A 12893-nucleotide genomic window follows, 5' to 3' on the forward strand; every position below is an offset into this window, starting at 1 on the left:
CCGCTCGCCTCGCAACCCCTCGGCCTCTCCTCAGGCAGGAGGACCGGCCCGACCGAGCTCCCACCCGTGCGGGAAGGAGGGTCCAGCGCGGCCGCACCCGGGGCGGGCCCAAGGGGCGCTCCCCGCCGAGGGCTGCACCGCCCCGGTACCGGGAGCCGGTGCCCGGGGAAAGGCTCACATCAACCCCCCCCCGCCCCTCACGGCTCCCCGGCTCCGCGCGCTCGGACGCAGGCGCGCGCGGGCGGCGCGGGTCACGTGCCGCGGCGGCGGAGGGAGGCGGCGGTGGAGCGGCGCTGGGTGTCCCGGTGTCCCCGGGCCGAGCGCGACACCCCCCCCCCTCCGCTCCCTTCCCGTCCCCCGCCTGCCCGCCCGCGACACCGACCCCGCGGGCCCCGCTCACCGAGGCGGCCCCGCTCTCCTCGCCGTGGCGGAGGCGGCGGCGGCGGCAGCGGCAGCAACAGCAGCGGCGGCAGCGCCAGGTGAGGGCGGGGCGGGCTCTCGGCTGGGCCTTTCCGCCGGCACAGGGGGCGCGGGGACCCGGCGGCGGCGGCGGGCGTGACAAACGGAGGGGCGGAAGCAGCGCCCCGGCGGAGTCAGGGCTGGCGGCGGCCCGGGCACGGAGCAGGCCGGGTGGCGCGGCGGGAAGGGGCAGCGGGGCCTGGCCGGGGAGCGAAGCGGGCTCGGGCCGGGATGCCAGGCCGCGGGGAGCTGGGGGCTGCCGGGGCCCGCGGGGAGCATGTCAGCGGGCGGCGGGGGCCGCGGCCTGGGCCCCAGTGCCCGATGAGCCCGCCCGGCCGCGGCCTGCAGCCTGTCCCCGCCTGCTGGACGGAGCTGCGGGGCCGGTCCCGGTTCCCCCGGCGTTCGGATCGCGGCCTCCGCCGCGAGCTGTTAGAGCCTGAGACGTGCCCGCGGCCGAGGAGAGAGGCGCTGGGCCGCCGTGCTGAGCGCAGCGCTCGGTTCCCGGGGAGAGCAGCGCTGCCGGGCCGGCCGCGGGCAGCCACCGGAGGCCTGTCAGCAGCGGGAGCGTCTTTGGGCTTAGGACGGTGTTTCTGATTGTAGTTTCTCAGCCCTGACCTCACATGGGCGTTTGACGTCTTTGTACGATGTCAGCGACAACGCGTTGACGTTTCCCTGAAGCCAGGCTTTTGTTTGAGTCCCTCGGTGGCTCTAAAGCAGCCGGAGGAAGGCTGCTCACCTCGTTCCTTCGGCGTGATTTCTGCTCTGAATTGCACCTACTTCTAGAGCCCCTCGGGGGACTCGGGGTTGCGAGTGAGAAGCCAGGAGCGTTTCTGTCACTACCTCGATGTGGTTCTGAAAGCTGCGAGCTGTAGCGTCATGGTGAGCTTTGTCTCTTCATAACCCCTCAGCTTCCGCACACGCACGCCTGTGCTCGCTCCCCGAGCTGAGAACTACACCAAATCCTGTCTCATTTGAATTTTATTAGAGGACAACCAGTGCCTGTCGTTGGTGTTTGTAGTTAGTGTGTGTCGTAGGCTTTCTGGCTGGTTCATCAGCTAATGCATCTTCCAGTGTTTCCGTATGAGAAAACAAGCTCAAGAGAACACACTTTGCGTTTTCGTAAAAGGTCGCCAAGCACAATAACCACGAGTTTTGGCTTTAGCAGCTCTTTTCCAGTTGCAGGAAGTGTTCCTGGCTTTTCTGTGCGTCTGGTGGGGAGAGAAACAAAGGTTTCAAGGCACATGTCCAGAGTGGCTGGGTTGACAAGCCTCAGGATTAAGGGAGCTACCTGCAAGAAATCTGGAGAGGGATTTTGGCAAAGGCCTGTAGGGACAGGACAAGGGGGAATGGCTTCAAGCTGACAGAAGGGAGATTTAGATTAGATATTAAGAAGAAATTATTGTGAGGGTGCTGAGGCGCTGGCACAGGGTGCCCAGAGAAGCTGTGGCTGCCCCATCCCTGGCACTGTTCAAGGCCAGGTTGGACACAGGGGCTTGGAGCAAGCTGCTCCAGTGGAAGGTGTCCCTGCCCGTGGCAGGGGTTGGAGCTGGATGAGCTTTAAGGTCCTTTCTGTTCTCTGTTTCTGTGGTTCTACAGTGATCCATCAGGGTGTTTGCTGGAAATTCATGTGCTCCTCAAATATTCCTTGAGCCGTATGGCCTCCTGTGAGAGTTAACTGCCTTTACCAGAAAGGTTTTCACAGTTCTTGACTCTCTTGTGAGAAGAACCAAAATTACAATGGGTGAGGCTGCACACAGACCTGATCCTCTGTCGGGAATTGACATTTCTGAGTATTTTGGACCTATAGAAAGGTATTCCATTAGGTCTCAGATTTTGGCTGGGAGAGCTCCCAGCAGCGCTCTCCATCCACTGTCTCCAGAAAGCCTGTTCTTCCATAGGGCCTGTTCTTCCATGGGGCTTAGAGGGAGGCATGGTTTACAGCAGCCTTCCAACCGATGCAGTAATTTTACATTATTCTAGTAAAAAAATAGGTGTTTCCTTGAAGTGAAAACCAGCTCTGTGTGGGGAAACTTGAGAAATGCAGCCTTCCCCTGGGCATCACTAAATTGTCATTGTTTTCACTTATCAATAGCAATGATTTCATATTTTCTGATACCATACTGATGGAAGCTGTAGTTACAGCCAGGTTACACTGACATGCTAAATTGGCTTGCAGTGGCAGGGGGTTTGCTGCTAAAGATGTTGAAGAGTTTTTGTGGCTGTGACAGTTTGCATTGCTGACAGTGAGATTTTATAGGTTGCTTTTGTACCTCTGGTGGGCAGGAGGCATGAGGGGTGTCTGGTTCAAAGTCATAGAATCACAGACTGGGTTGAAAGGGACCTTAACGCTCATTCAGTTTCAACCCTCTGCCACGAGCAGGGACACCTTCCCTAGAGCAGGTTGCTCCAAGCCCTGTCCAACCTGGCCTTGGACACTGCCAGGGATGGAGCAGCCACAGCTTCTCTGGGCACCTTGTGCCAGTGCCTCAGCACCCTCATGAGGGACAGTTTTTTTCCTAACATCTAATCTCAATCTCCCTTCTGGCAGGTTAAAGCCATTCCCCTTGTCCTGTCCCTACAGGCCCTTGTCCAAAGCCCCTCTCCAGGTTTCCTGCAGCCCCTTTAGTCACCGGAGCTGCTCTAAGATCTCCCCTTAAGGAGCCTTCTCTTCTCCGGGCTGAACCAGCCCAGCTCTCTCAGCCTGGCTCCAGAACATCTCCCTGGCCTCCTCTATAGTTGCTTGAGTAGGTCCACGTCTTTCTTGTATTGGGAGCCGTAGAGCCAAATGCAGCATGCCAGGTGGAGTGTCACAAGAGCAAAGGAGAAGAATTCCTTCCCTTAACTTGCTGGGTCATGGGGTCTCTGTGGGAAACACCAGCGCTGGGGTGTAAGGAAGGTGCAGTGAGGAGAACACCTGGTGATGTGCAGACCATTGACCAGCAGGACTTAACCACATGTATTGCAAACACTGTGTTCAAGCATAAACTTGTTCCCTAATGCTGGGCCAGAGCAGAAGTAATGGGAGAGCATGTGTTGTGTTGGGAGAAGTTAAGCTGCAAAAGTGGAAGGAGAAATAATCCTACATGACATGGACTTGAGGCAGGGAAGATGCATCCTCAAACTCCAGGTGAGATGTTTTCCATGTGTCAGCCAGGTGACCAACTTGCCTTTACTTTGCTGAAACTGTGGATACTATATGTTTTGTCTTGACACTGCCATAAGCCATGATGTCCCCTCCAGAGCAGATCACTGATATTCTTGGGCAGGACCTGAACATTTTGGCCATGTAGTTGATGTGTTCCTTAGTTCTGATTGCTGAAGGATTGACCTAAGCTGGTGTTTGAAACTTACCTAGTTTCTTGTTCTGTGTCTAGTGTCCTGGCTAATCAGAATGAAGGAAAAAGTATTTCCAGTGATGCTGTTGCAGTTGAAACTGCATCTGAGCTTTGGATTACACAGGAGGATAATAGTGAAAGTTTTCCAGAGGCCTTGGAGCCTGGGATTTCTCTCAGTCCATTGGATATCGGGGGGTCATTTTTCACCCAGTGTGTACTCTGTCATTGATGCTGTCAACAGCATCCTGCCTGTGCTCTGAATAACTGATCAAAAATGGCTATTGTCCTAGTTAAAAATAGAAGGAAGAAGTGAATTCTGTCACGTATATTTTGTAGCCTTGAGGTTGTGTCACAGTAAAGAACCCTTTATTATGTACTTGGGGAAAAAAGAAAGGCAATCAGCGCGTGTCACGGTGGATCTGGTCTGAGGTGATGGGGGAATGCATGGAGGGGACACCACAGCTTGTGAAAGCTGTTATCTTTTGGGAGCTAAGAGGACAGTTGCTGCTTCTCCAGCTAGAATCAGAGTCCTTGAAGCATAGCCCTACACAGGGATTGGAATCAGATCTGTACAAAACTTGAAAGGTTGGAATAATGAATGGTGCCTTGTCTAAAGTAATTTGTCTACATGTCAACTGATAATTTGGGACAAGAAATTGCTTATACTGAGTTGCTTATGTAGGAGCCTGAGCATTAGGTTTGATGTGGGAAAAGGGATTGATTTAGTTATTCCCACGAAAAGATGCACGCGATTAAATTTTCCAAGTGCTATACATATAGTTTTAATGTTATAATTTTTGTTCTCTTTAAACTCAAGCTGCCCCAAAGGGCTGCACAGCTGGTGTGAGATTGGGTTTCCCATCATGGTTTCTGGATAGCACTTAAAAGATTGGATTAAGCCTCCTTCTGCTCATACATGTGTGTAGGCGCATGCTCATAAGCCTCCCTCCTCGCTGGATGACACAAGGAGAACATGAAGAGTTATTTCTGCCTTGCTTCCTGATAAACTCAGGTTTATCTGGTTTAGTATCTGTAGTGACATCTTTTTTTTCACAGCAATGAGTGGAGAGCACATGAGAGGTGAGATCCAAGGCTTGTATTGGCAATTCTGGCGGGTCTCCTTCCCAGAGAAGTTGAGGAGCAAGTAGTTGGAGTCTTGGGACTTATGGCTGTAGAAGCAGAACCTCCCAAGGCAAAATCATGGCCCATCTTCTAGTGAGGCTCAGTTAAGAATAGTACTGGACAAGAAATGGCACGTCATCTTCTGGCTGCAGCACTGGAAAGTGTTCCTTCCTGGGGTTTTTAGGGTGTTCTTCCCACCCCTGCAAGCGTGCATTGCTGTCTAGTTCTGTTGCATCCTAGTTTTACCAGAAGGTGCAAAGTTGATCGATGACTGCATGGTTCTTAAGAGCAGCAGGGGCAATCAGTAACACTTTTGAAATGTGATTCTTCCAAAAACCCAGAGCAGCGCAAAATAAGCTGCAAGTTTTTATGGAATCAGGAAACTCTCCAAACAGTCCTGATTTTTAGCAAAAGCTGTATCTGCTTGTGTTACATGAAGATGTTGTGGTCAGGGAAAACAGTCTCATTATCAAGTATCATACATCAAAGGAATTACTTTTAAGCTGTTTGTTTTAGCTTAAATCTTTTCTTCATATTTTATAACATTTAAGGATTTTTAAAATGGTATTGAAATTTCCTAGACTTCTATTCCTCTTATTGGTAATAATAGTGCAGAAAACAAGAAGTGCAGTTTTCAGGCAAACCGCAGGCTGGGAGTGGTAATCACAAGAACACCTGGGCTGGTTGTAGGAGCATTTCTGAAGCTCAGGGAGAGAATTTGGTGGTGATGGAGTGCCTGTGGGGCATGTCAGGCCAGCAAGGTTTGGTAGTGGTTAAATTCAGCTTCAAATAAAAAGCTTGTTGCAACACAAACAATGAATTGATTGCTTCTCAAAAAGAAGTTTTCTCAGCCTTTGGAAGGCGAGATAAAATAGAGTTTTCTGTCAAGATGCATCTGATTTCAAATAGCCTCTCATTTTACTTGTTTGCTGATTGCATTGAGTGGTCTTTGTGAAAGGTTACGTACTGTGAAGCTCTATGTAGTACTCATCTGTTACCAGCTGTGGTGTATTTCTTCCAAATGGAAATATCCTTAACATGTGAAGTTAACAATTCAGCTGATGATTGATCAAAGTTTACACCCTGTAGGCTACAGCTTCCAAAAATTGCTGATTCTGAGGTAGCTTGTGACATGAGGAGAAGGCTGGCGGCCTTCTTGTGTTGGCATCTGGGCTGTTGCAAGTAAGGGTTTCTGCATTGCTAATTTGGCTGCAGTTGAAGCTCATTCTGGAGTTACCATCTTGCTTTTTAAAGTAACCCTGATGATCTTGTCAGCCAAATTCTGTTGAAATAAAAATTAATGGCTCAGTGGAGACGCGTCCACTGCAGCTTGGCTGAAGTTGCGGGGTTTCAACAAGCCAGTGTTCCACTAAACCTGCTGTCAAAATACATCAAGATACCACTGCAAAAGGTCATACGCATTACAAGCTGTAATTTTCTCCTTGTCGGATACACTTGGCTTTAGGTGTTTTGTGCTTGAGGGCATTTTGAAGGTCTCTATCAGATAACTTATTGTAATGAGAGTTGGAGTTATTTTCCTTAACCAGGTTTGGTATTGTCACATGGGTGGAGACAAGCAGCAGCTTGTTGTTCTTTCCCATAGCCTGGACTGACCATCCTCAGTTTCTTACTGGAGCCTGCTAGGGCTGCCTGCCTGTTATCTGGAGCCACTGGGTGTCCACAGAGCATCGCTGTGGTGAGGGTACTCACCTCCACTTCTCTCTCGGAATGGAGAATTGGAAGAACAAACCCCCTCAATTCCTTGCACCAAAGAGTTCAGATGATTTTTGCCTCCAATTAATCACCCTTAAGCCAGACTTGACTCTTATAGCCCAGCCTAGCCTTGCCAGGGCACAGATGATTGGAATGGAGCTGAATTCTGTCAGCTTTGAGGCCTTCTTTTAAGCAGCTTTTACTGGGCAAGTAAGGACTGTCCTTTGGCGTGAGCTCTTAACACAGCTTTGGAGGCAACCAGCCAGTTGTTACATGATTCAGTGTTAGGCTGTCTAAGATAGTCTGCGGAACATCATTTTATAAAAAGGGTGAAAAAATAGAAGTAATGCAGTATCTGCTGTGGAATGTGATTTTCCGCATAAAATCATTTTGTAAATGATACTGACATTTCAGATTCCAGGTTTTGGTTTTGCTTCTCCGCTGTGTGTCCGGTCATGGTGTTTAGGCAGGCTTATCCGCTGCTGCAAACAGCAAAGCTACTGCTTGTGATTTAGCTAATCGGGTCTTCCACTTGGTGCTATACTTTATACTGCTTTTTGAATTACAATGCCTATTTAGAAATAGAAGAAGATACCAGAGATTGAAAAGCCATAGATGACTATTGAAAGAGCTACAAAGCATATATGACCTGATTTGCTATGCGTGCTGCTTCCTTCCCTTCAAGTTGCTGGGCTGGTGGAAGTGCAGAGGCTGTGGCACAGAGCTAAGGCTTTTAAAGTGATTTTACTTTGTTGTCTAGATAGAAGATAGCAAGTTTCTGCTTCATCTTTGAGTCTTTTTCTGTCTTCTGCCTCCCCAGTTTGATTTTGGGTAGTTCCCTTCCCCACTAAGGAGCAGGCTGGCATGTTAGCAGTAAATTTGCTTGAAAACCAGAGATGTTACTAGAACTCATGTTGATTTGAGGGGCGGTGTTTTGTTTTCACTGCAGCCATTAGCTTTACTGCTGCGTTTTCATTACCCTGAGTGGTTTGAGTGCAACTTGATGAGACTGTGAACGGGAGCAGGTTGTGGGGCTGGATTCAGCTCGCTTTGTTGGCCACCTACAATAAAAACGTCCATCTGAGGTGGTTGTGCATGCTCATAGCGTGCTTCTGGAGGGAGCTTAACCTGAGCCGCTTTAGACGCCCGCTTAGGATGAGCTGAAGTACATCCTAGTTGTGCCAGTTTCTCTTTTCTGAAGATGAAGTTAATCTAGAAGAGTTTATGTTGACTTAAATAAATACAGTATTGTAGGTAAAACTTGGCCTGTTTAGAAGATTAAAATGTCATTTCTAGCCAAAGGGAGTATTCCATCTTTTGCCTGTCATGAAAGGTTGATTTTTCCAGATTCTCAGTTTTTGCTGTTAATATTTGAATATAGGAGCATGCACTAAGGAGAGAGTTGGATTTGGCGCAAAACTGCATCTTAAAAATCAAGGCATTTAATGATAGTCAGTATTTTGTTCTTTTATGTAATTTTCTGATGAAAAGTGATGGTTTTCTTTCAGGATTACATTTTTGGGAGCTGCTGTTCAACCATGTTTGCCAGTCTGGAATTACCTGAAGATCTGTTGCATGCCACGAAGTCCTGAAGTTGTGGATTTTTTGTGGTAGGTAAGATAAGCATATGATGTATCTGAATATCTCTTGTTCTGAATATAACCTCCTCCCAGCTGTCCTGCTAATAGGTCCTGGCCTCTAATGTTTGTGTGTGTTTGAAGGGCTGGCTCCAGACTTCTCAGTCTGCCACAGGGGGTTATTGGCATTTGCCACAGCTAAGACTATGTTTCATGGTGTTATCCCTCTTTAATGCCAATATTTGAAGTTCCAGATTACTAAGTTTTGTCAGAGGAAATTTTACTGCATGTTTAAGTTTATTTTTAGGTGTTACCATAGGCTGGTTTGGATTGGAAAGGACCTTAAAGATTATCTAGTTCAACTCCTTACTATGGGCAGGGAGTATTCTTTTGTATTGTAACAGAGATTCTTAGCCTTATTTAATCTCCTTGTGTAACAATATGACATGCATGGAGAATGTCCTTAAAAGTCTTTTGAGTGTATTTTTGCCCCAAACAATTAGTCATTTTAGTCTTTGTGTCGTAGAACAGTTGTGTGTTTATAGGTTTATTCCTTGGTCAGGTGTAACTAGGACCACCAGGCTAGGCAACAAAGCAGTTGAAACAGTTGTATTAGGATAATACACCTGGGAAATTAGGTTGCCACTGCTATCAAAGGCTTTTTCTCCTCACTGTCAGTTCTGGATTCTCTAAGAGACTTGATTGCAGTCTCATCTCTGGGCTGTTTTTGCTTTCTCTTCCCTCTTGCAGCTCTAAATACTGGCCAGTGTGAGGATGAGGACCTTGCTCAGTGCTAACTCCTGTCATCTGCTAGTGAAGGACATCAGCCCATCCTTCCTTCTGCTCTCACCCTTTCCAATGTTTTGTGTGATTTCGAAGAGTACTTTTTCAGGCATAGAGCAGGATTTTAGTACTTTTTATCTAATTGGGCTCCCTGCATATTTGTTTTGAGAGGGTGCATGTTCTAGTGTGACATCAGTTGTGAAAGTGTTTGTTCTGAGTTGCTCGAAATGTACAAACAGCTTGTAAATCAATAGGCTGTGTCACAGAAAACCTCAGACGAGCTGTTACACCAAGCCTTGTTTTGCTTTACTCTCTTTGTGTAGTGCAGTGGTTAGAAGAAAGCAACACAAAAGGTATCAAGTTCTGTTTAAGAAACAAATTGACATAACCTTAAGTTTGGATCAGTTCAGTGAATCTTGGAATGGGGATACCAAGATTCCTGTTTGTTTTTTCCCTTTCTGTGTCTTTTTTAACCCCAGAGACCAGCACTTCCATGTGGTGGTGCTGGCACTCCAGAGCCTGCTGGCTTTCCCATGTTCAGCTGCTCCCCAGCTAGTGACAACTGGACGTTACAGAATTCGCCCTAATCCTGTCTCTCCTAGGGACTTGATGGGATTTTCCAAGCATTGCTGATCACGTGGCACTGGATTTGCCGTGCAGGCTTCCTTTTCCTGTCGGGACTGTTGGTGGGGACAGCACATGGCATGACACATGGCTTCTCGGTTCCCTGTGGGATGTGCTGGGACCCAGCTGTCTATCAGCACTGATCTGGACTGTGGCATTGTTGTTTCCTACATGAATTCTTCCTTGGGAGAGTATCCATAGAATCATTGAATGATGCAAGACATGTAAGAATTCATCATACACGTTTTAGTTGGTCTAAAACCAGCTAATTTAGTTGGTTTTATCCATATGCCAAGCATACCTGGGAGCTCCAGCGTCCCAAAGCCCAGGATGGGCCCTGTGTCCTTCGGTTCGGACACTCTGATCTTCGTGAGCTGCCCTGCCACCCCCTGCCCCCATATGATGGTGCAGGTGCATTCTGGTTGCTAGTCTGTTACCTGGCTTCTTATCACCACCTCTCTGCCTTCAGTAGTGTATTTTTAATATTAGACTATACTGAACAAGACCAACTTTATAATAAACAGGCATAACTTTTCCTGCTGCTGTAGCCTGCCCCAGGCCAGGTTCATGGGCAGGTGGTTGCCACGTGGTAGCACTGGACTTGCCCTGAGTTTGCAGAAGTGGCTCTGTAATGGGAAATACGAAGTTGGAAACTCTAAAACAAGAGGGTGCAGAGGCAGGAAGGAGGCCACATGTGTTCTTTGAATGGAGGATGATGTTCAGAGACCTTTTTGTGCTGCCATATGTTCATGAAGTTCATGAAATGCGCTGTGGTTATGCAGATCAATTTGAGTATGGTTCTTACTCTTCAGGGATACTCTACATCCCACTGGGGGTGCATCTAGTTCACAGGAACTGTTAAGCAACCAGAGTTTTACCTGTGTGTGCTTCTGCTAAAGGCTTTCTGTGTTTATATGGAAGAGTGTTGAGCGAAGGTACACACTGATTATGGTCATGCGCTGGCTCCTGATTTATGGAAGTCAATCCTAGAAGCAGGAGATTACAGAATTAGTTAGGGCGAGGGATGCAGCTGGGATTCATCTGGTTTCAGATGGATGGCGTACTGTGCTCTGCCTGAGGAGGAAGCTTTCACAAATCATTATTTTCTCCTGTCATACTTGAGATAAATTACACCTGAATATGGGAACGGACTAAACTGCGTGTGTTTGGGAGGGAGAGAGGGAAGATGGATGTAACAGAGATCCTTGAGTATCATATGAAGAAAAAATGCAAAGGCAGCTGTAGTTACATGTTCTTGTCCAGAAAGGAAAATTTAAAGCTCAATCTTGGAGGTTATTTTCCCTTAACTCGAGCTTTTTCTGCAGTTCTATGATTTTCTAAGTCAAGTGAAACAAGGCCTGTGGTCCTTTGGGATTTAGCAAGCTCTGTTTTACTAGTGGTCATGAAGGGCTATAATGTCAACAAATCCTGACAGATCTTGGCACGTTGAGGTGAGGTTGGTGGAATGTGGTCTAAGCTGCAGCATTTTCATGGAGTCTTTAAAACTATGGTTTAAGCACTCTGGGTGACTTCTGCTCTTTCACAGAGAAGATGGATCCTTCAGAAACTTCTGTTCATAAAAAGATTTGAAATGTTTGTCTTCTTACAGAAAAATCTCTGTTTCTTTGGTGTCAGGGATTGTCAGGAGTCCTCGTGTTTCTTGCTGCAGGTGGAACACCCCATCCCCTTCAAGTAGTTGTGCTTTTTCAACACCTAAGAGCCTGGAGCTCTTAGATGTTGAAACACATGGAGCTGAGATTTCTCTCCCTGAAAATCTTACTCAAGATTTTTCAGATAAATAGTTTTCTATGGAATTTTCTTCAAAATACAACGTTCGTGTTTCACAGGATGCAGAATAACTGTGTCATTAAAAAGATTGTGTAGGACTCCCAGCATCTTTCTCCCTGAAGTCAGTGTATGTGTAATGAATGATGTAAGAATGCAGAAGGAGAAGGAATTCTCTCCTGGCTGGTGTAAAGCCAGTTTTGGTTTGGTAAGGAGATTCCCTGTCCAAAAAATTAGTGTGAAAATCAATTCAAACAGCTTTTCACAGATGCTTATTAATTGTCATTTCTATTTCCTGGGCACCTGACATGGACCTTAATGGAGGTACCAAACGCTCAGACCTTTAATGTAGAAGCAGACCAGAGCATCAAAGAGTCTGGTGTCAAAAAGAGTTGTCTCCATGTTCACCCAGTAATGAGTGTTTTCAATTTTTATCTCTATTCCCCATCGTTAAAATTTCCATGGTAATGAGTAACTTATGAAAGCACCATGGAAATGATCAGTGACTGTGAAACAGTTTTACTTACTTTGTGTTGCTTGTGAGACAAAATTAGCTTAGTTAATCCGTGTCGTGTTTGGGAATGAAGGCCTGATGCTGCAGTATGAAGAGAGTAACTATATGTAAAATAGGTGGTTATTCATTAATGCCATTTAGCCTGCCTAGAGTGTAAGGTTGCAAAAGAGCACAAAAAGATGTGTTATGTAAAATCACAGTAAGTGTGTGCGTAGAGACCTGATCGAAAGCTGAGGGTATTTTGTGACTTCCGAGTCGTAATACTGGCCCTTCAGCAACTTGATGCAAGTGTGCAAACAATGTAGAGTTGAATCTAAGCTTGTCTAACATAGTTATGTATTTTTATTAAAAAAGGCTGTTTCTGGCCAATATCTGCAGCCCACCTTTACTCTCAGAGTTATGGTTTTGATTTATGTTGGGAGCTTGAACCCCTGCCAAAACCCCAGGCTGTATCCTGTTCAAGGGGATGTTGTCCCACACTGAATGCTTTGGGTGGATTGAGCTGCATACTGACAGCTTTGGAGTTATGAGGTCCTGACAGTCCTGGCTGTTGAATTGATTTGTTTTTGACAGTGGTGGTCAGGAACAGGTCCCTTTTTTTGGTTTTGACATGGTTTTAATCTTTTAGCAGTACTTATGAAGCTCTGAGTGTGAGGATGGAGGTCTCATCTGGAGGAGTGAGTGCCCTTGTAACGGCTTGTGGTGGAGTGGGAAAATGTGTATCTTAACTAAACATTGCTCACCGTAGGTGTAGGGATAACTTTTATCATAGGTTGTGCTTCTGCACGCATAACATCTTAGATTACTGTCATCATGCCAAGTAAAATGTATTGCAAAATCTACGCATCTTAGAAAGTAAAAACCCATCAGGTGTGTATGACTTGATTTACTGAATTCATTCTTGTCCATGCTCCATAGGGGCATGAGGGGAGTTGTGGGTTAGCACAGAGGGGGCAAATTTCAGGTTGTAATGTGCATAAG

General features: G+C 47.0%; 1 protein-coding gene across 2 annotated transcripts in view; it reads left to right on the forward strand.

The window, feature by feature from the left end:
• The first annotated feature begins 260 nt into the window (after nucleotides 1-260).
• Nucleotides 261-12893, forward strand: part of NCOA6 (nuclear receptor coactivator 6) — a 45265-nt gene continuing 32632 nt past the window's right edge. Inside the window, exons 1-2 of one of the 2 annotated variants that reach the window (XM_080627560.1) lie at nucleotides 261-479; nucleotides 8138-8243. The gene's annotated coding sequence lies outside the window, so the exon portion shown is untranslated. The remainder of the gene's footprint in view (nucleotides 480-8137; nucleotides 8244-12893) is intronic. The other variant, XM_080627559.1, reaches the window with a different exon arrangement.

This window comes from Psittacula echo (genome assembly GCF_963264785.1).
Source record: "Psittacula echo genome assembly, chromosome: 12".
In the NCBI taxonomy this organism is placed as follows: domain Eukaryota; kingdom Metazoa; phylum Chordata; class Aves; order Psittaciformes; family Psittacidae; genus Psittacula; species Psittacula echo.